At 38.7% G+C, this 23,734-nt stretch overlaps 1 protein-coding gene across 1 annotated transcript in view; it reads left to right on the top strand.

Moving 5' to 3' along the window:
- The first annotated feature begins 9,011 nt into the window (after positions 1–9,011).
- The window catches only part of MBL2 (mannose binding lectin 2), a 37,020-nt gene continuing 22,297 nt past the window's right edge, over positions 9,012–23,734 (top strand). The window contains exon 1 of the mRNA XM_075534012.1: positions 9,012–9,123. The gene's annotated coding sequence lies outside the window, so the exon portion shown is untranslated. The remainder of the gene's footprint in view (positions 9,124–23,734) is intronic.

Here is a 23,734-nt window from a genome sequence, read left to right as displayed (position 1 = left end):
CTGAAGGGATCACATTAGAAGCTCCTGTGTAGAGTAGGAGAAAATGTAAAACAGAACCCCAAATCCTGTGTGGCCAAGCTTACTCTGACTCATGGTCAGCCTTCAGCTCTTGAGTTGAACCCATCCCCTGCGGCTTAGTTTTCAGTAAGATAAGAGACAGGCCCATAAAAGGGACAATAAAATTAGTGTGGTGTGCAACTTGAGAATAATCAGCCTTTCAAGATGAGAAGGGCAGCACATACCCAAAACAAAAATCAGAGGGTTAGAAAGAAGGAGGAAGAGAAGCAGGAGGCACAGGGAAAAGGAGGATATGTGATGGCATATTGTGAGGAGTACTGGATGAGTGTATGAATTATTGAATGTAAAACTTACGATCATTTGTGTAAACCTTCACTCAATTTATAATAAGATTAAGAAAATAAGTAGTGCCATATATAACACCATCACAAATATAAATTATTTTGAAAGGAGGACATGTCTTGGTTGTGAATAGGTGTCTCTAGACAGTTCCAATGCACAGCAACCATGTGTACAACCATGTGTACAATCATATGTACAACTATGTGTACAACCACATGTACAACCATGTGTGCAACCGTGTGTGCAACCATATGTGTAACTGAAGAAAAGAGTTCACAGTCCTTCCCCTGTCTTACAGTCCTTTGTATGCAGGACCCCTGTGCTAGTCAGGGTAGACTAGAAAAACAAATCCAGGGAGACTCATATTTGTATAAGAAAGAGCTTTATATACAAGAGCAGTCAAATATTGAGAAAACATCCCAGCCCAGCCCAAATCAAGTCCGTAAGTCCAATACCAATCTATAAAGTCCTCTTCAGACTCACGAAACACATGCAATGGTGCCAAATGCAGGAAGATCACAGGCCAGAGGGTGCAAAGTCTTGTGGATCCAGTGGTGGTAGAAGCATCTCAGCACTGGCAGGGGTCTCCACGTGGTTCTTCCAGTTCCCAGGGCACAGGGTCTATCAGCATAGTGCCATGTGTCTTGTCAGCAGAGCATCTCTCAGGGAGTGAGTTGAGAGAGTCTCCAAGGGAGAAAGTAGAGAGAGAAAGTATGTCTGCCATCTCTGAGGAGGAAATCCAGGATTTCACCAGAATTCTCAGGAGAAGGCCATGCTGGCACAAAGGTCTCATTGGCTATGTCCTGATTGACAGGCTGAATTCCACCCCTTCACTCTTAGTCCTCTCAATTGACACCAGACTATGTAACTACCACACCAGTCTATGTAACTACCACAAGCCCATTGCTATAGCCGCTGTATCTACAAAGTATGATATCCAACTCTAACGATGTGCCCTTCCTAATTATATGTTCAAAATAAGATAAAGTCCTCCCTTTTCAGGAGGTTTCTAATTATACTTTTTCCAACCTAAGATTTGTTTGTTATTCTGGCAATCCATGACATATTTAATATTCTTCACCAGCATCATGATTCCAAGAAACCTTCTGCCTTCCACATTCATTTACCAGGTTTCCCATACATATGAAAATGTCATGTTTTGTAAATACCATCCATTGAAAATACCATGAGTTGAGTCAGGCACACTTTATTGATCAAAGTGACATCTTTGCTTATTAAAACTGTCAAGAGGCCTTTTGTAGAAGAATTGGCCAATGAGACAATAAATCCTTTGCCTTCTCAACTATTGCTTTCAGGACATTGACTGTGGATTCTTGCAAAATAAAATCCTTGACAACTTAAATCTTTTCCCTTTTAATAAGGCACAATTTGTATTGGCACTGTTATGAATATTTTTGTTTCCTTTATCTGATGTATAATCTATACTATAGGTTTTAGTCTTTGACCTTTATTAGTAAGTGCTTCAAGTCCCCTTCACTTTCAGCAAACAAGCTTGCGTCATCTACATATTTGTAGCCATAGTCAATGGGAGGAGAATGCCCTCGCACATGATTAAACACAGAAACACCATGAATACAATGGCAGGATTGTTTCATAAATACATCGAGGCAAGGCTAAGTAATTTGAAAACTTAATGTCATTTTAATCAGGCTTCAAATGACTGTTGTAGGGGAAAATTGCATGAAAAGTTGTCCTCATTTCTATATACTGATTCCTCTCTGTGTGCCAGATACCTAGATTTAATCATTTTATATATATTAGCCAAAAGATACAAACATACCAGTTACTATCAGATGGGGCAAAACAGAGTAACACATCTTCAAGAGGGATCAATCACTAGTGGAGAACATCAGGTCTGGTGAAGCAGAGAAACACCAAGGGCAAGGGAGACCCTAGGCGTTATGAATGGCACCATAGCCACATTGGACCCCAATGTACCAGCGGTTGTGAGGGTTTACAGGACCCATCAAAATGTGCTGTTGGAGGTGATTCAGTGGCAACTATTTAACAATAGCTGTAAGGGAAACAGGAAGTGGAAGTTGATATGTAGATATAGATATTATATGACTATTTTGTTGTAAGTTGCCAACGAGTTGGCTCTGACACATAACAATCCTACGCGCAACAGAACAAAACAAGATGCTCACACCCTTCTCAAAGCTGTTATTTTGGACATGACTGTTGCAGTCACTGTGCTGATCTAGTTCATGGATGGTCTTCCTTTTTTCACTGATCCTCTATTGCATCGGGCACAATGCCCTTGTCTAAGAACTGGTCTCTCCTATAGCCTGTTGAAAGTATGGGAGACAAGTCTCACCATTCTCACTTCTAAGTTGCAATCCAGCTACACTTCTTCCAAAACACCTTTGTTCAGTCTACTGGAGGGCCATATTACTTGCCAGCTTCCTAACTCAAATGCATTAGTACTTCTCTTGTCTTCCTTCTTCACTGTTCAGCTTTCACGTGTGTAAGGCAATTGAAAATACCACCGTTTAGGATCTTAGTCTTCAAGTACACTTCAGTGCTCGAAGTGCTATCTTTCCTCATTAACACTTTTAGAGTACTTTGCAGCAGATCTTCACAATACAAATTGCAAATACAATTTGATTTCTTGAATGCTACATCTATGAGCGCAGATTGGAACACAAGTAAAATGAAATTCTTGACAATTTCAATTTCAATCTTTATCATGATATTGAGTATTGTTCCAATTGTGAGGATTTTGGTTGTCTTTGATCTTCTTCAGCAAGTGTCTCAAGTCATACTTGATTTCAGCAAGTAAGTTTGTGCCATCTGAAGATCACAACTTGTCAATGAGGCTTCCTCCAGTCTCAATGCTGCTTTCTTCTCCACATAGCCCAGCGTCTCAGATTCTTTGCTAAGGATCCAGTTTGAATAAGAGTGATGAAAGATGCAAACCTGATGCCCATCTTTCCTGCTTATGAATCTTGTAGTATCTCTTTACTCTGTTCAAATGGTTGCCTCTTACTCTGTGTATAGGACCAATATAAGCATTTTTAGTCTTCTGGAATTCCAATTTTTATCTATAGTTTATCCATAGTTTATTAGGATTAGCACAGTCAGATACCTTTGTATATTCAATAAACACACAAATAAAGATTTTTTTTCTGATGTTTGCTTTCAGCTAATATTCATGTGAGGCCATCAGTAACACCCCTCATTCCAATGTCCTTTTCTGAATTTCTGGAAGTTCCAGGTAAATGGGCTGATGCAAACTTTGTTGGTTACATTCAGAAAACATTTATATTCATGTGATATTTATGGTATTTAAAAAAATGTCCATATTCTGTTGGTACATCTTTCAGTGGAAGGGCACAAGTATGGATTTCTTTGTGTCTGTTGGTCAGAGAGCCATCTTCTAAATTTGGGGGATAGATATGTGAGTCCTTCCAGTGCTGGGATCAGCTTGTTGAACATCTTGTTTGGGATTTCATGAATTCCTGGAATCCTGTTTTGTGTTGATGTTTTGGGTGCACCATAGAGTTCTTTCTCCAATGCCACTGGCCCTTGATATACGCTACTTCTTGAAATGATAGACTATTCCTCAGTTCTTTTGTTTTAGTGACTTTAGAACACAAGCACTCTTCTAATTTCCTGGCATAGATGAATTCCAGTTCTTCATTAACTTGTTGAAGCATGCATATTAGTTGGTATTCATCCATTCTTGGATCCTTGTTTTTGACTAATGCTTTCAGTACATCTTGAACTTCTTCCTTCAGCACCATTGGTTATATGCTACTTCCTAAAATGGTATAATGTTGACTAGTTCTTTTTGGTACAGTGACTGTATATTCTTTAAATTTTCTCTGAGTGCTTCCTGCATCAGTCAAAAATTTTCCCAAAAATGATTCCCATAGAATCATTCAATATTGTAATTCAAAGTTTGAGTCTTTTTCTTGAATTATTTCATTTTAATATATGCTAAGTGTGTTATTTTATTTTAATACATGCCAACTGTGTTCTTCCTTGGTTTTTTTCCCTTTCTTATTGATACCTGCTTCACTCAACATTTTGCCTATAGCAGCCCTCCCCTCCCAAATCAAACTCAATGCCATGGAGTGAATTCCAATACACAGTGAACCTAAACATTTCAGAAGCTTCAAATTGTGGGGAGCAGACAGCTACTTTAGCCAACTGCCTGGGAAAGATCCATATTTGACACAACAGAATGCTCAAATTATAAAGCACTGTCACTAATATCACATACAAGCAAACTTTCGCTGAAGACCATCCAACAATAATTGAAGCGGTAAATTGACAGGGAGCTGCTATAACTTCAGACCCCTTACAGAAGAGGACATGGAACAAAGGATACCATTGCTGATGTTTGATGGATCTTGATTGAAAGCAGAACATACCAGGAAGATGCTTAATTGTGTTTTATTGACTATGAAAAGGCATTAAATGGTATGGATCATAAGAAACTCTGGAGAGCTTTGAGAAGAATGGGAATTCCAGAATACTTCATTGTGCTCATGCAGAACTTGTGCATGGATCAAGAGGCAATTGTACAAAAAAACAAACAAGGGAATACTATATAGTTTAACATCCAGAGAGGTGGCATCAGGGCTGTATTCTGTTGCCATACTTATTCAATCTATATGCTGAACAAATCATCTGAGAAGCTGGTTTATATGAAGAAGAATGTGGCATCAGGATTGGAGGAAGGCTTATTAACAACCTGTGATGTACAAATGACACGACCTTGCTTGCTGAAAGCATTTGCTTCTTTGAAGATCAAGACTTTCGCCTTCAGTAGGGATCACAACTCAATGCAAATAAGACAAACAACTTAACCAATAGGTGACATCATCAGAAATGGAGAAAAGATTGAAGTTGTCAAAGATATCATTTTACTTGGATCCACAGTCAATGTTAACAGAAGCAGCAGTCAAGATACCAAAAGATCTGTTATATTTTTAGAGTAAGAGAAAGCAAGGATATTTCTTTGTGGAGAAATATATGCCTGACCCAAGCTATGGGATTTCCAATTGCTTCATATGCAGGTGAAAAGCAGACATTAAATAAGGAAGGCCAAAGAAAAATGTACAGATTTGAATCACGGTGCTGGCAAATAATGTGGAAAGTACTGTGGACTGCTGACAGGGCAAGCAAATCCATCTTGGAAGAAGTATGGCCGGAGCAAGGCATGGTTGATGAGCACTTGTCTTTCATGCTTTGGACATGTTGTGAGGAGATACCAGCCTCTGAAGAAGGACATCATGCTTGCTAAAATGGAGGGGCAGGGCAAACAAGGAAGGCCCTCAACAAGATGGACTGACACGGTGGCTGCAACAATGGGCTGAAGCCTAAGAACAATTGTGAGGATGGCCCAGGGCTGGGCAGGGTTTCATTTCATTGTACATAGTGTCACTATGGGTTGGAACTGGCTGGGTGGCACCTAACATCAACAAGAACACTATCAAGACCAAATTTCAGGGTCTTTTCTAGCATTCACTTTTGCCCTTTCTTTGTTTCCGGTCTTTTAAATAACCTTTTGTTTTCTTTATGCATGATATTCTTGATGTCATCCCACAACTCATTTGGGCCTTAAGTCAATAGTGTTCAATGATTCAAATCTGTCTTTGAAATGGTCTCTAAATTCTGGTGGGATATACTTAAGATAGTATTCTGGCTTATTTTTATTTTCTTCAGCCTCAACCTGAACTACATATGAACAATTGATCATTTATTCCACAGTTGGCCACTTGCTATACTTTGCCTGATGAAACTGAATTTTTCCATCATCTCTTGTCCCAGATGTAGTCAATTTGATTCCTTTGTATTCCATATGGCATGGCCCATGTGTATGATTATATTGCAGGAAAAGGGGATTTATTCTGAAGAAGTCATTGATCTCAGAAACTTCCATCATACAATCTCCAGCTTTGTTTTTTTATCAAGGCCTATTTCCCAGCATTTGAACCTGTCTTTGTTTTCAGCTTTTCCATTCCAATCACCAATAACTATAAATGTACTTTTACTGCATGTTGGATGAATTTCAGACAGAAGAAGTTGGTAGAATTCTTTAATGTCTTCATTATTGAATTAGTGGTTGTGGGTAAATTTAAATAGTGTTCAGTTTAACTGATCTTCCTTGTAGAAGCATGGAAATTATCCTATCACAAAAACGTACTTCAAAATAGATTTTAAAACATCCTTTTCTTTGTGATGAATGTGGTACCATTTCTCTTAAAGTTGTCATTCCATGCACAGCAAACCCAAAGAGTATTTGACTCAAAATGGCCACTAAAAGTCCATTTCAGCTTACTGATGCTTCCGGTGTTGATCTTTCTGTCTCCCATTTAAATTTTATGACTTCTAATTTTCCAACTTTCATATTTTGCACATTCAACGTTCTACTAGTGGATGTTTGCAACTATTTTATCTCATTTTGTGCCACATCCATCAGCAAACGAAGCTACGGAAAGCTTTTCTTCGTTCGTGTCTTTAAGACCTACTTTACTTTGAAGAATGAGCTAGTTCCCTGCATATTTTGAGTGACTTACAACTTGAGGGGCTCATCTTGAGGGACACTGGATCAATGTGCCACTGCTACTCAGCATTCCCAGTGGCTCATTTTTCAGAAGGAGCTACCTTCTTCCTACTCTGTTCTGTTTTTCTCTGTATTTAATTGAGTTATAATGAACATTTCTGACAATGCAATGGTTCAACCATATGCAGAAGGCCTATGCAATCATTGTCGCCATCAACTTTTAGATGCCGAAAAACACAAGAGGAAATGCTTTTGATCTTCTGGGAGATGCAAATCAAAATGGCAACGAGACACCATCTTACAGCCACAACAAGATCCAAATTCAAAAAAGACACAGAACAAAACAAAACACAGGCAGGGAAGGATGTGGTGAGATCAAAACTCTCATACACTGCTGGTGGGGTTGCAAACATACACAACCATTCTGGAAAGTGATATGACGCTATCTAAAGCAACTGGGAATAGAAATAACATATGCCCATCGGTACCTCGGTTGAACATATATGCCAAAGAAGCAAGAGAAAGCACGAGAACAGACAGAGCTACCTCCTGTTTACAGCAGCACAGTCCACAGTGGCAAGAGTCTGGAAACAACCTAAATTCCCATCAATTGATGAATCAATAAAGAAACTAAATATTGATGCTGAAACCACAAAACACCTCATGATGTGGTGGGAACTGGAACTATTGTGCTGAGTGAAATTAGTCAATCACAAAAGGACAAATACTGTTCAATTCTTATACTACTACAAGAATAGAAACGAAGACAAACACAGGATGCTGCTTCCAAGACATGTATACTCCTAACACATGTGCAATTCTCTGCTCCCTAATACTGTTCCATTGACTAAAATAATATCCCTAGCAATAGAACGACTTTGCACCCTAAGGCAACTGCCTAGGCTGTTCTTATCTAGGAAGCTTTTCTTAAACCTGTTCACCATGGGTGAGACAGTTTTTTGTATATTGGTTGCATAATTTTTGTATACTGGCATTTTGTGTATTGGTGGCATAATTTCTATCCTCACAGCAATATGTATACCACAGATCGACAAGCTGTATGGGATATTCTCAATTCGAAATCAAGTTAAGAAACTGCTTCCAAATATTTATTATTCTACTGACTGAGGTAATATCTTCTAGTAAAATCTATTATGGAAACAAATAAGCTGATGGTCAATTGCATCTTATCAAGGGCTCTTTTACGTGTCTTTTGTTTATTCTTTTTCTTCTCTTTTTTCCCAAAATTTATTTTTTTTAATTTATAGGCAGTGTTTAGGTGAGTTACTGAAAAAAAAAAAAAAGTTCCCATTGACTGGCGTCAACTATACACTTAAAAAGATAAGATTCATTCATTGTAGGAAATTTGTTTCATATTCCTCCTCACTACATTATAATGCTATTTACTTATCTGGATAAAGTCTCAGAAAAAGTACTGATTTATTTCTAAAATGTTTCATTATAGAGTCATACAGATAAAAAAGAGATGATAAATATAAAAAGCTCCTCTCTTTTCAGAGCTCAGAGGCATTATTCCATTTCTCATATTTTTTCCAGTATCACCAGCATGTCACATAGCATATTGGAATTATGGTAAATACATGCAATGACATAAATATGAAAATAAAACTTCTTTTAAAATGTTTATTATGCCTTAGCTTCCACTGCCATTTCATCTGCCAACATAGTTCAGACCCATATTTCATCATACTTAAAATATTACCTCAATTACGCTTTCTCCATTTGATCTACCCTGTGTAGTGCTGGCAGATTAATTTTGCTAAAACATGTCACTTTCTTATGCTTCTCTCCTGCTCAAATATTTGAATAGCATTAAAAAATTTTCCTTTCCAATACTACCTGTCTAAACTAGTCTTTCAATATTTCCTCGCATGAATCATGGATTTTCATGTTTCTCTTCTGTTCTTCATGCATTATGACTTTTTACGACAGCTTCATTAATCACAGAGAGTATATTTGGACACTGCTGCTGGAACAGCAAATTGCCACAAACTTAGTGATGTAACACGGCAGAAATGTATTACCATACACTTCTGGAGATTACAAATCCAAAATGGGGTTAAACTCACAGTTCCAACAGGGCTGTGCTCCTTTCGGTAGGTTCTTTACTTCTGAGAAGTACGTAATTTCTTTTCTTCCCTTGTCTAGTGTTTGCAGGTCATGGCATCTGGTTCCTCTTCCAGAATCAAAGCCAGCAACGATGGGTGAGTTTTTCTCATATTGAACCTGCTTCTTTTACCTCTTACACTTTCAAGGGTTGTCGTGAATATGTTGGACCCACCAGGATACTCACCTACTTCAGTTCTCAGGAGAGACCAGTCCCTGCAGAAGGATATCTTCAGGCAGAGGCAGGAGTTGGTGGGGTGGGCGAGTGGAGAGATGCCCAGAGCTGGTGAAAATACTTCAAGGACCCTCTGAGAGGCCAGGCCTCCCCCGCCCCTTCGGTGACCTTCCAGCCCAGGTGCAGCAGCTGACCTTTACTTTGAACATTGTTGCTTAGCCCCCCAGATCTTCAGACAACAAAGTTGCAGTGGAAAATTCCACAGCTACTCCCTCCCCCCAGAACTGGACTATAAAACTATCCACCTCTCTCCTGGACAGCGCGACTCCGCCATGCTCCCAGCCCTTTCTCTATACTCCCCTCCCTCCAGGGCGGCATGACTTCTCTGGTCCCCAATTAGGGACCCATGAACCTTGTCCGGGAGCTCTGATCTAAACCTTTGAAACTGTTTTCTACCTTTGCCTTCTTTCTTTCTTTCCATCACCAAATCTACCTGACAGATACCATGCTTGGCAAAATTGGGGGTCAGGGAAAAATCAGAAGGCCATTACAAGAAGCACTGACACGGTGTTTGTAATAATTGGGAGGATGGTACAGGACCAGACACTTCTGTTCTGCTTTACATAGGATTGCCGTGAGTCGGAATCGACTGGATGGCACCGAACATCAACCTGAGCAATATTAGAACTCCTAGCAATTAAGTGATCCTGTAGGTAGCTCACAAAGACAAGTGGGGTGATTGCAACAAGTTGGTTGTTCACTAGATTCAGTCCCCTAATTATTTCTAATTGGTTTCTGAGACTGTTTCTGGCTGTCTGCTCATTACAGCTGTGTTGGCACCCACTCCAGCCGCCATACCCAGAACAACTGTGTGGCATTCTGCATGTATAACAGAAATGTCTAGAATAAACACTTTGACCTTGGTGTGACACTTAGTGTAGGCGGTTTGTCTACATAATCATGGTCTCAGCCTACTTAGCTTGTTCAAGGTTACATAACAAATACAAGTTTGGTTATAACTTGGAGTTCTTCCGTTTTCTCGTCTGGGCTAACCGTAAAAAAGCCATTCTGAACCCACGTAGTTTTCTTTTTTTTTCTTTCTATAAATGTTGCAAAGGTAGTTGTGGCTTTATAAGGCATATTATTTTTATGGACCCCAAAAAAGTTACCACTCTCTTCAATAAATTGCATACAATTGGGACACATGGATCTATCCTGCTCTGGGCTATCAAATATATCGCGTCCATACCTTGAATGAGTGTCAATTTTACTCTATCTTGGGAGACAAGAATGCATCAAGGCAAAACAAGTGTATTGTGGATTGACAAGCTAAATCTTCAGATAATGAAAAGCTAGGAACCTTTAGAAAAAGAAGCCTGAGAAATCTGATTTCTAGCTAAACTGTCGGACATGCTGAAGCAGATTTTCTTCTCTCCTGGTTACAACTAATAGGTTCTTTGGTGGGAAAATTGGAGATTCATTGACAAATATCAGTTGTCAGAGATTTGCCCTTCTATTCAAGAAGTTGTAAGACTATATTTACTCAAACATAAAACCCAATCCACTGCTATTATGTTGATTCTGACGTGAACCATCCTTCAAGATTTCCGAGACTTTGTAAATCTTTATAGGAGTAAACAGAATCCTATCTCTCCCTCAGAGCAGCTGGTGGACTCGAATCACTAATCTTACCGTTGACAAGCTCCTACCTGGCCTCCTTCTAGCATAAAAAGCAGCCTTAACTAAAGATCTCTTTCTACCTCTGCTGAAATACATTTTAATTAGACAGAGTTGAAAAATTTTATATATCTAGTGTATGAGTCCACTAGCTATGAGGTTGGAAGTTCAAATCACTATTCAGTCTCATGGCGAGTGGGTAAATATATTCTGGGGAAAGAGAAGACTGTCTGCTTCTATACAGATTGACAGACTCAGAAACCCCCCACGGCAGTTCTACACAGAACTGACTCTGTGGCCCGGAGTAAAGGGTTTTCTTGGTTTTATTTACAGGAGGACTTTTTAATATTTAACAAGCATGTGTAATCATATTCTTCCTTTTTTGGACTTCTACCAAACTGTAAACCATCTTTATGTGACTTATTTTTTACTTTTGCTTTGTCTTAATTTTTTTAACAGGGGGCCATAGACTCAATTATGCTCATACAGTAAAAGATTTTGAACACTACCCATGCACAGGAAGACTTTGTGAATGAATACATTTTGAAATAGAGGTTTAATCCCTTATTATTACATCTTAGAGAATTCATTATAAAGGGCTCTGATTTCTTCACCTCGTCTTCAAACACAGGACTGGCTTGCAAGGGCTGCTGAGGTAGGCTTCGAAGTCCTTGTCACTCCGGGCCCACTAAATGGAACACGTCAAGTTCACATAATTTCTTGGGAAGTTTGGTTTTATTTTTTTAATGTAATAAAGATTTAGATATTGTGTGTTTTCTTTCTTTAAAGATAACTTTTATTGTGAATTGGATTTTTTTTACTTCATGATTCACCATGTTTCTACTCAATCATTTCAACAATTTAGCATTCCTCATAATACCATGCTTAACCTGCTACTGCGTGTGCGCACACAAACACACACACACACATGCACCCCTCTTATCCATGGTATAGGCAATTGCTTTCCTCTGGAAAATTCCTTCCTGTGTTTGAGGAAAATAGACATTTCATGGGTGCTTTTCAAAATGCATACGTGGATTTCCCCAAGAAATACAGATGTATGAAACACTGACTACACTGAATGCTTTTTCTAGTATCTATTTCTTACACGAAATTTTAGAAATACTTTGTGTTATCCCCTGGATGGGGTGAGAAAGGAGGAAAATCAGAACAAAATATTGCTCTCCCCACAACGCACCCACCCCCCCAGCCCAAATACCCCAGGCTACTCCATAAAACTCGTAGCCCTGAGCCTGAGGATATCTGAAAAGAGTAACCTATAACCTTGGGGCTTTTCAGTGACATAAATACAACAGCTGAGAGCATTTGGAGCCACAGGACTGTCGCCTTTTCTCCGCAGACGGTGGGGAAGGTGTGGAATTGCTTTCCTGTGGCCCATGTGAAAGTGCTTACACTGGGAACTGCCCAATTCACATGCCATGTCTTTGTTTTGCTTGTTTGTTCCCCCCCAAATGAATTCATCTTTGTAACAAGTTTGTATTGTCTAGTTCGATTCCCAACCAAACAAGGAAACACGCTTTCTGAGGAGTGATAGTAATTCTATACCTGTGTGTTTACGATTTGTCTGACAATGAGTCAGAGCCTGAATTTACACATATATCTGTATACAAACCTTCTCAGGTTGATTTAGCCATCTGGAATAATTTCCCGTCTGTCACCTAATCTTCATAATCTAAAAAAGTGCCTTCACTACTTGCAGTCTTTTTGTCTGACACAAAAGTGATATTGTATATTTCACAGAGAAAAGAATCCCTCTCTCGCCCACTAATTATCCTGACTTATCACAGAAACGTGGTTTTTGGTTACATCATCACTCAAATTGTTGCTGGTGTCTTGGGAAACATGGCTGCTCTAATTAGCAGTAAATCAAAGTCTCTCTCGCGGGACAGGACTGGGGAATAAATTGTGATGGGTGAGCTGTATCAGCAAGCTTCAGGGATTAGGAAGACTGCCTGACAAATCTATTAAGACTGCCTGAAAAGAAACCACACCCATTTAAGCAGAGGCCCCAGGGAGTGCATTTTCTGTGGGTTGACTATTGATCTCTGTTTCCTCATACACTGTTCACTATAATTGACAATCAGACTGGTAATACACAGGATGCTTTAGTCTAAATATTTGAAGGTGCATTTTTCCTGGAATTATAACGAGGCAGGATTTTTAAAATTAAATTAGCAAGGAGGTAAAATCACAGTTACAAACAAGAACCAGAAACTTTAAAATCAATGAATTACAAGGGGGGAAATCGGAAGTTGATAAAAGCAATTATATTAAAGACACATTTGCATTCAGGAAAAAAAGAAAAAGTAGGACAAGTAATTCACTGCTATTACCTGGCTTGCTAGCTAGTCTCCTAATTCACACGTTGATAAATATGCAAGTACCCTGGTTTATTACAAATGGAAATGTTGCAGTTTGTTATGAAATAAGAGAATGCACCGCGCCTATTTTCCACTCATCAGGCGATTGCAAGTAAGCAGAGGCAGCGTCTTGTTTATCGCATTGGGCTATGTGTCACATTGTGAATAAGCTCATGGACACCAGAGAAAGACTCAGACGCTTCTGCTCTACTTCTTCCCATCCCATCTCTTTATCAAACTGCAAGTATGCCCTCTTATGGTCTCCCCGCAGCTACATCAATGGTGTTCAACCCTGGTTACATGTAGATTTAACTTGAGGTCATTAAAAACACTTTTGTAGTATTTTGGCTAACGAGTGGATCAATGTTGCTGGGAAGGGGGTTGCAGCTCCACATCCATATTCTGAAAGTACGTCCAAGAAGAGCATCATCAGCCTTCTTGTTCTGTTGTCCTATCCTCCCGCCGTCTTCCCCTTCTCTCCGTGGCCACTCATCTCAAGCCACACTTGCTTTCTGAGATTCACCAAGCACATTCCTACCCGAGAGCCTTTGCACTTGCTTTACCCTCTACTTGGAATTTCTGCCTTCCAGACATCATTCTGTTTTCCGATGAGATCCATCTGACATCAGCAAGGAAAGTCTTCTCTCAAAATCCTTTTCTGAATCCAACGTGAATTTCTGAATCCAACATGAATTTCTGAATCCAACGTGAATTTCTGAATCCAGCCTGAGTTCCATGATCAACTGCTGCAGCTGCATTGGAGTTATCGTCAGTCAAATTTTCTTCGTGACGTCAATATTATTAGAACATGTCCTCATTCTGTTGGACCACCTTTATTTGGAGTGGACACAAAAAAGATATTATTCCAATAAGTTGGCCAAGGAGTTATCCTTCAAATTTTTCAGCATAGATGAGAGAAGGCTTCTACTTTTCCATCTATTTGCTAAAACATCTCAATTTGTATTCTGCCAATTTTTGGAGTCTTTTCTTTTCTCACTAATGCCTTCAATGTGTCTTGAAATTACTCCCTCACTATTTCTTAATGTGATTGAACTATTGAATTGTATATGTGAAATTATACCAAAATACTTATTTGTCTTTTGTTGAATGTGCAAATGTTTTCAACTGTGTAGAACATAGCATGTTATTTTGGACATTTTTAATAAAGGGAATTCCAAACAATTTAATTATTCTTATGTAGAACCTCCATATAGGACAACAGGCAGTCATTTGAATAGAACAAGGGAAGACCAAATGGTTTAAAATCAGAAAAGATGTGTATCACGATTATAGCTTTCATCCTACTTATTCAACTTATATGCTAAGAAAATAACCCAAGAAGGTGGAGTATATGAGAATGAACACAGTATGAGGATTGGAAGAACGCTTATTACCAACTTATTAACATAAGCTTGTTTGCTGAGAGCCAGGAGGGCTTAAAGTACTTAATGATGAAACTCAAAGGCTACAGTCTTCAGTGTGAATTATACTTCAACATAAAGAAAATATAAATCAGCACAGTTGGAGCAATATTTAGCATGATGACAAACAGAGCAAAGATTGAAGTTATGAAAGATTTCATTTTACTTGGACCCACAATCAACACCCAGGGAACCAGCAGCCAAGAAATCAAAAAACATATTACATATGACACCAAGAAACATGGTGCAAAAAACCTTTACAAAGCACAGAGCTGTTGTTTGAGGACTGAGGGGCACCTGCCATGATGTCTTCACCTGCCTTTTGGGCATGTGTGCAAAAGCTCCATAATAAGAGACCAAAGAAAAACTTACACATTCAAAATATAATGCACTCACTGATAGGAAATCAATTTGGACTCACAGCAAGCCCTTAGAACTGCCTATGTGAACTTCTGAGACTGTCAGTCTTTATAGGAGTAGAAAGCCTCCTTTTTCCCCAGCAGAATGGCTGGTGGTTTTGAACTGCTGCTAACTGGTGGCTAGCAGCCCAACACATTATGCACATTGAAATAAGTTGGTGGGGACTGAACAGAGCATCGATGAACAGAAGCATTAACAAAATCTGAATTGGAAGGGGAAGTAAAGAGAATGCTCCTAAGACTTGAGAATGGCTAGACTTCTTATACACTTGGCACACATCACAGGAGAGACCAGTCCCTGGAAAAGGCAAAGGAGGGGGTCAGTGGAAGAGGAAGGCTCTCAATAAGACGGATTGACACAAGGCTACAATGGGTTTAATCCTAGCAACTCTTGTGAGAACGACACAGGACTAGACGAGACAGTGTTTCATTCTGTTTTAACGTCGGGTCTCTGTGCACCGGATCCAACGTCAGTCAGGACTGGCTGTTCAGCACTGAACAATAACAAAAGTTATTTATTTGACGATATTGTTAATATCCAGGAATTCAGCTTACATGTCACCTCATCAGAGAAGTCCCCTCTAACCTAGCCCTTATCCAATCCCCCATTTTACATTGTTCTATTTTATTTTCTTTGTTTCCCTCTTTTAAATATTTAAAGTTTTAAAAAATATATATCGTTTAGAAATATTTAGAAAATGTTTCACCATTGCAAGAATTTTGTATTTCCTCACCATTATCCTACACTCTGGATCAGTGACTAGTAACATGTTCTGTATATACAATACAAATTCAATTTAACACACACTTATTAAAGCGCTTATGATCCAGACACTGAAAAGAAAGCAACAAATAAAGCAGTTAAAGTGGATGAATTAATAAATAAACATATACCTATAGTATCCAGCGACCAATTTTAGAAGAACACAGTTCTTACAGGAACTGTCTTATTTATTACCATTGAATTTCTGAAAATACAAACAAACGGATTCATAGAAACGTATTGAGCATGTACAAGAATGTAGCCTAGCCTGTGAGGAAAAAATATAAGGCTTTGAAACTTAGACCTCACTTCTGGCTTGGACACTACTAGCAACTTTACAATATTAGGCAGAAAGAGGCAGAAAGAACTAAGTTCCAAGATAGGAATTCATAATAATTTGCCTCTTTATGAGTCAGTTTTCTCATGTGTAAAATGGGAATAATAGGAATTTACTGCTTCATTAGGCTGAACTGAGCATCAAACAAGAAAAAAGGGAAATTAGGTAAAGCAAAGGGAGCACATCAAGCTTTTTAATAAATAAGGACTGTGGTTATTATTCTCCCTCTGCATCTACTTCTCTGCTTATCTGTAAAACAATGACGGTAGACAAGCATTTCTATGATATTTTACAGAGCTCACATGTTCAAAACATGTTCAGCCTGCTAACCGTCCTAGATGCAAAGGTTGCCTGACAATGAGGACTCTGTATTTCTTAAAACATATGTATATGTTGTTAACAGTTAGTTGCCTCTCCCCAGTTACTTAAAATGCCTGACAACTTTCAGGGGAAAAAAGTAGACTTTTGATTTTTCTTTTTCCAAATTCTAGAAGTCAGAGTGATTAGGAATAATAGTGTAATAAAACTCTATGATTTGCTACTCAATGTTTTGAGGTTTGTTTTTTGCCTTGCTCTCTTCTTTTACCATATTAATTGGCGCTTTAATGTATACTGCATGTTTTGCTTGCTTGTTTTTGCTCTAAGTATATGCAATATTTAGGCCTGCTTTAAAAATGTCTTGTTTTCTTTGAATGGATAGTTTGGAGCCAATGGAATTTGCTAGCCCAGTACTCATTACTACCCTTCTGCCTTGGAATGATGAAGGAAATAACTTCGGGTGGGTAGCCAGCCAGTCTGACTAGTCCGTTGGACACAGGCTCCGTGGTCCCTGGGGATCACTAACGCCTAATGCTTCTCTAATTATAGACATGTCTCATTCCTGGCGATTTAACAGCCTCACCACAGGGAGTGACTCCACGTCCTGACTGGAAAGCTACCTTCATTAGTTTAAACTGTACATCATAGCTTTCTAGTTGTACAAGAATCCAGGGGTCCTTGCTTCCAGAACTGTAGCAATGTGACAATCTTAATATTTGAAAATGAAAACAGATAAGAATTTATTACTTCCGACTTTAAAATAAAAAAATGTATAACTCTACGGGATTTGCTTTTAAACAAAACTGGTTGTATTCATTACTTGTGGAGAATGGGGTAGTGATTTTGTTCTCCGCATTCTCTTCTTACAAGCATGCCTCAGTCCCAAGCTAAGTGTGGTCCATAGTGAGTCTTTGGAATTGGAATTGGAAAAGAATGGAGACTTTGAGAGTCAAGCAAATCTGTAAAGAGACTTAATACTGATCCAAATTATAAGACAGGTAGAAATACAAGAATTATTCCTAAATTTTTATGAGAACTAAGGTAGTTAGTTTATTGTGCCAACCTGGCCGATAAATACATGTGGGGTTAATTGAAGGGCAGAGAGATAAAGGGCTCAGTGAGCCTCGCCTTTCTAGTTCTCAGGTCTCTTGGTTTCTGATGGTCGGACCAGGGTGCAGCTGCCTTAGCCAGTTACCTGCTTCAGCTGGCAAAGCTCACTTCCTGCAAGACATCCCTGAGAAGAAGCCACATGGACCTACCCCAATGCAGCTCTGGGTGCTGGAGCAGCCATGTGGAGACCCTTGCCAGTGCCGAGATGCTTACTTGCTCACTGATTCGGCTTTCCTCCTGCAGTCGGTGTCATAGTGTGTGTTTTGTGAGATGGAGGAGGACTTTGTGGGTTGGTGTTGGACATATGCGTTAATGGGTTAATGTTGGACTTGTGGGCTTGGGCAGCACTGGGTTGGGATGTTTTCTTGATGTACACTTAACCTTTCTATAAAACTCTCTCTTATACATGAGTTTCTGTGGGTGTGTTTCTCTAAAATACCCAGACTAACACAAGAACCTTGATTCCTCATCCAACCATCACCTACTTTCATCATAACAAGGAAGACCTTTGCTATAATTTGTGAAAAACCCTTCACATGTCAGGCTCAATACTAGTGACTTTATATATCTCCCCAAACCCAGACACATACCCTTCCCAAAGTTTTATAAGGTAGGTTGTTCTCCTTATATATACAAATAGACTCAGGTTCAAAGAACTTTAGTAAGATGCTAAAGTCACAAACCCAGGGGTAAGAAGGAGAGCAGGGATTCGCCTTTTCTATGTTCTTCATTGACATATGTTAAGCATCTATGCCGAACACACCGTGCATTATCTTTGAGAATTGTGCAGATAAGTTTGATAAAGGAGGAAACTGCCTATTTTTAAATGGCACCCAACAACAGCAGCCTGGATGTCAAATCATGAATTTACTAACTGATGTCATAAAATGAACACATAAATATATCATATGTCCATCCAGGAGACAGAAGGTGATGATGCTGTGTGGGTGGGGTGTAAGTGGAGCAGAATGAGAGAGACAGAGAGTGCAGGGTAGGACGACCTAGAAGGACAGTCTCCTCTACTGTCAAGACCTACCTCCTGCTGTTATTTTAAATTAAAACCTCATCCATTGAAAACATACTGGGCCTTTAAATACCTCAATCACATTGTTTACTCCAATTTCTATAGTATTTTATCAGTCTCTCTACCTCCTATATCCTACTGTCCTGTATATGTTTTGAATCTGTTTAAAGTTGTTAAGGTTTCTTTTATGGCCTTGTATATGGTATAGTTTTTGTATATGTTCTATTATTGTTGTTGTTGTTGCATGCCTGTGAGTGAATTCTGACTCATAGCCACTGTACAAACAACTGAAGGAAATACCTCCCGGTCCGGTGCCATGCTCACAACTGTGCATTTGTTTTTGCCTATGTTCCAGTCACTGGGTCCATTGTCTGCTCTTCCTTACAAAGCCATAAGGATATTTTCCAGGAACTGGCCACTCCTGATAACATGTTGAAAAGATGGGAGATGTGTCTCACCATCCTTTTGTGTTAGGAGCTTTCTGGTTGTACTTATTTCAAGACAGACTTGCTTGTACTTTTGGCAGTTCATGGTACTATAGATATTCTTCATCACTCCCATCTTTCAAATGCATCGATTCTTCTTCAGTCTCCTTTATTCAATATCTAACTTTCACATGCATACAAAGCAATTGAAGCTACCCTGGTTTGAGTGAGGTTCACATGGTCTTCAAAGTAAGATCCTTGCTTTTTAACACTTTGGAGAGCTCTTGTGCGGCAGCTGTACCCAGTGCCATGCTGCATCCTTTGATCACTTGACAGCTGCTTCCATGAGCATTGATTGTGCATCCAAGCAAGACCAAACTTCAATCTTCTTTCTCTTTTTTCTGTAAGAGCTTGAAATAATGTACACATACTGCTGTTGTTGAGTGACCTGCTTTTTAACTATGTAAATGTCCATTAAATAATATTTGTTTATGGTTACTGAGTTCCCCTATATCTTTCCTTTACTTCTGTCCAGTTATTTTATAAATTGAGTTATAAACTTTCCCACTATTACTGGAGATTTGTCTATTTTTCCTTCCAGTGCTTTGTTCTTTCTACATATATGCTATAGCTCTACTGTTTAGTGAATATACATTTAATATCTTCATAGTGGAATTATAAATGTGGACATTGATTGAGGATGACTTTGGAGGAATCATGCATTTGAATTGTGGTGCTGGTGAAGAACGTTCAAAGTACCACGGACTGTTGAAACAACACACCCATCTGTCTTGGAATAAGTGAGGCTAGAGGGCTCCGTAGACGCAAGCATGGCAAGACTTGTCTTATTACATCGGACATGTTGTCAGGACATGCCAGTCTCTGGGGAAGAGCATCATGCTTGGTGAAGGGGAGGGGAGGACCCACAAGGAGATTGATTGACACAAGAGCTGCATTAATAGGTTCATGCATCAGAGCTGTTGTGAGGATGGAACAGCGCAGTGCAGTGTCTTGCTCTGTTGGGCATCTGGTCACTATACATTGGAGCTGACTTCATGGCACCTAGCAACATAGTGTCATTAGAGATGTATTATTATTTTTTACTATCAGGATTAGACGAGGCTTATTAATATAGTGCGATATGCAGATGGCACAACCATGCTCGCTGAACGTGAGGAGGAGGTGAAGCACTTGCTGATGAAGATCAATGATTTCAGCCATCAGCATAGAGCACCACTTAGTGTAAAGAAAAAGAAAAGATGGAAATTGTCAAGGATTTCATCTTGCTTGGATCCACAATCAATCCTCATGAGAGCAGTAGTCAAGAGATTAAAGGTCTTATTACATGGGGTAAATAAATCTGCTACACAAGGCTTCTTAAAATGTTGAAAAGTAAGGATGTTACTTTGAGAACTAACCAAAACATGGTATTTTCAATCACCATATATATATATATATGAAAAGAATGAGAGAAATCCACCCAGTGAATAATGAAGACCACAAAACTGATACATTTGAATTATGGTGCTGGCAAAGAATCTTAAAAGTCCCATGGCTAGCAAAAAGAGCAAACAAATACGTCTTGGAAGAAGTACACCCAGAATGCTCCTTTGAGGCAAGGATGGCAAGACTTCATCTCACGTACTTTAGGCATATGGTCCAGAGACCAGTCCCTGCGCAAGCACATCATGCTTGGTAAAAAAGCAGAACAGGAAAAAAGAGAAGGAACCTTGTTGATGTGGATTGGCATGGTGGTTGCAACAATAGGCTCAAAGATAACAACAATTGTAGGACTGGACAGTGTTGTATAAAAGGTCAATATGAGTTGGAACCGACTCAAAGGCACACAACAACAACAGTCAGAAGGATAAGGAAAAGGACTCACGTATCATTTTTCCAAGAGTAGAACTATCTGAAAATTTTGTTTTCAGTGGGCTGATCTTTATTTTTGGGTAGACCATGACTTCAGTGTATATTTAATGAGCATTGTTGACAAAGTACAAAATGATGACAGTAACAGCCAATTAGAAATTTTCCTTCAAATTTTCTAATTTTTGGAAAGGTAAATGATGAGATGACTTTTTATTATATTATTAATTTTGAAACATTGAAAAGCTTATATTTAGATAATGCTTGTTTTTAGGTTACTATTAAATTCACAATAACAAAAATCTTCCAAAATGGTATTGCAGCATGTCATTAGGCCAATAGAGATTCTTTGCATGATTTTAAAAGCTATACAACCCCTTTCCCCACTAATTTCTAAACTACACGCTCACCTAAAATTACTCTCTCATGGCAAGCAGGTAAATAAACATAACATTTGGTCTACAGTAGTGGTGACCTCTTCATTACATTGAAAATGTTGATTTTTTGATACACCTTATTTTAGATATTTAAAAATATGATAAAATATGTAGGGCATAAGATTTCCTCCTTTTTAATCAGTGTTCATTTATTATTACATACAGTAATGAATAAAACTTTGAAAAGACTTTCAAATTATTCCATATCATTGTGATTGACATTAAAATCTAAGTTGCAGCACAGGCAATAATTGGAACTTGGGTCATTGTGTTGCAGAAACTAATTTCTCTGAGCTTAGTCTATGGAATCAGAATGGCTAAAGCCAAAATCTGGGTCTATTATTACTTGCCGTGTGACCTTGAGGGCATAAATTAGTCTCTAGACCTCAGGTTTTTCATTAGTGAAATGGGATAATAATATTATTTGTAGAAACATATACTACTCTCTAATATATCCTGAGTATGAAATGGCACAAGGATTCTGGGAAAGTACAGTCTCCAATTCCAGATGACCCTTGCTGTTTAGTGAATCAATATCTCCTCAGGTTTCACAATCAAATTAATTTCCCCTTTCTGTAAAACCAAACAAAACAACCCTTTCTGGCATTCTGTTTTATTTTTAGCCACATAAAACTATCTGATTCGTGTTGATCAATTATGTTCATGCAAATGTTCCTCTAATCAGGCCTTTTTTTCAATCTGGGGTTAAAAATGGGTCAGTTTTCAAAGATGAGAGAAATAAATAGCTTGGTGAACAAAGCAAAGCCATGATATTCCTGAAGAAGTGAGCCCCCAAGCACCCTAATTATTGAAACCTAAAGGCAACTTGACAAGTATCTTGATAATACAATATTGCACATCACAGCGCTGTCTGGAAGGGACTCTAGTCATACTGTTAATTGCTTGGCTACTAACCTAAGGCTGGCAATGTGAACCCACCCTGGCATCGCTGAGACAGATCTGGCATTGGCTCCTATCAAAAGTCAGCCTTACTATGTCACATGGTGTTGCTGTGAGTCAAAATGTGACACTAAATCGCCAAATAATAACAAGTGATTGTGGGATCAAGCAGTAAATAATTCATTACTCTATTCCTCAAGCAGTTCAATATCTGGTAACTAATTTGATTAGTCATTTCATCTTCTCCTTCCCTTTTCCTTACACGTTTTCTTAACTCTGTTCCTTACGAATCTTTTCTATTCTAATCTTTACCTCTAGTTTCTTTCCCTTAGATCGAATAGTGCTTGCAAAAAGGATTTTCTATGAAGAAATCAAAGGTAGAAAAGTGTTAAGAATGTCCAGTGGAGGGACAACTCTGAACAAGTTGTGAATAGTTGCAAAACTCAAATGGTGGAATTAAGGTATCTGAATAATATGTATGTCCAAATTGTAGAAGTGGCTCAATTAGTGTATGTTTTTGTCTGCACATTCTCAACAATGCCAAGCTCAAGAGCAGCACTACCATAGATTAGATTCTAACTCATGGTTGAAACCATGTGTCCTTGTACCAATACCAGGTTAGTTTAGCTACTGTGGCTGTGTAATTGATTTTGAGATTGAGAAGGGGAAAGCTGACAACGTTTTTCTTCTTTAATATTACTTTGATTTTCCAGGGTCTCTTTCCATTTTCTATATCAGTGGTTCTCAACTCGTTTCACAGGGGTCGCCTGATCATAACAGTAGTAAAATTACAGTTATGAAGCGGCAATGAAAATAATGTTATGGTTGGGGGGGTCACCACAACACGAGGAACTGTATTAAAGGGTCACGGCATTAAGAAGTATGAGAAGCAATGCCTTAGGAAAGGATTCATATGAGCACAGGATATATCTTTAGACTACAATACCTGCTCTGTGAACATGTGCAGCTGTGAAACGTAGAATTGGACACTCGTTACACAAGCCATTAGGAGTGGCGTGAAAGCCACACAGAAGAAACAGCCTGTGTGATCCAAGGAGAGAATGGTCCCAGAATCTAAGTTCTAAACCTATAGTCCATGTGCAAGTTACCTGCATAGATTGAATCTCTGGTGAAGCCGCACTGACCATAGTCTAGGAATGTGAACAGTCTAAATATCAGACAAAGAGCATTGGAAAGTAGATTTTAACAGTATAGGTAGTCTGGAATGTAACACCACATGATTAAATTTCCCTTTGTACCCATTTTTAAATTATTCTGCTTATTCAATATTTTCTACTTTCTTTTTAATTAAAGTTTATTTTATTTGGTCAATGTTTCTGTATTGATTTTTTTGGGGGGGCTCTTCCATGTTTTTCTGTAAAGAGAAGTCAGGATGGGTGGATATATGAATGTAGCAACTGAATTAATAATTATTTACCTAGGGGTATGGAAG

This window comes from Tenrec ecaudatus, chromosome 16, assembly GCF_050624435.1.
Source record: "Tenrec ecaudatus isolate mTenEca1 chromosome 16, mTenEca1.hap1, whole genome shotgun sequence".
In the NCBI taxonomy this organism is placed as follows: Eukaryota; Metazoa; Chordata; class Mammalia; order Afrosoricida; family Tenrecidae; genus Tenrec; species Tenrec ecaudatus.
This window is presented reverse-complemented; position numbering and strand designations above follow the sequence as displayed.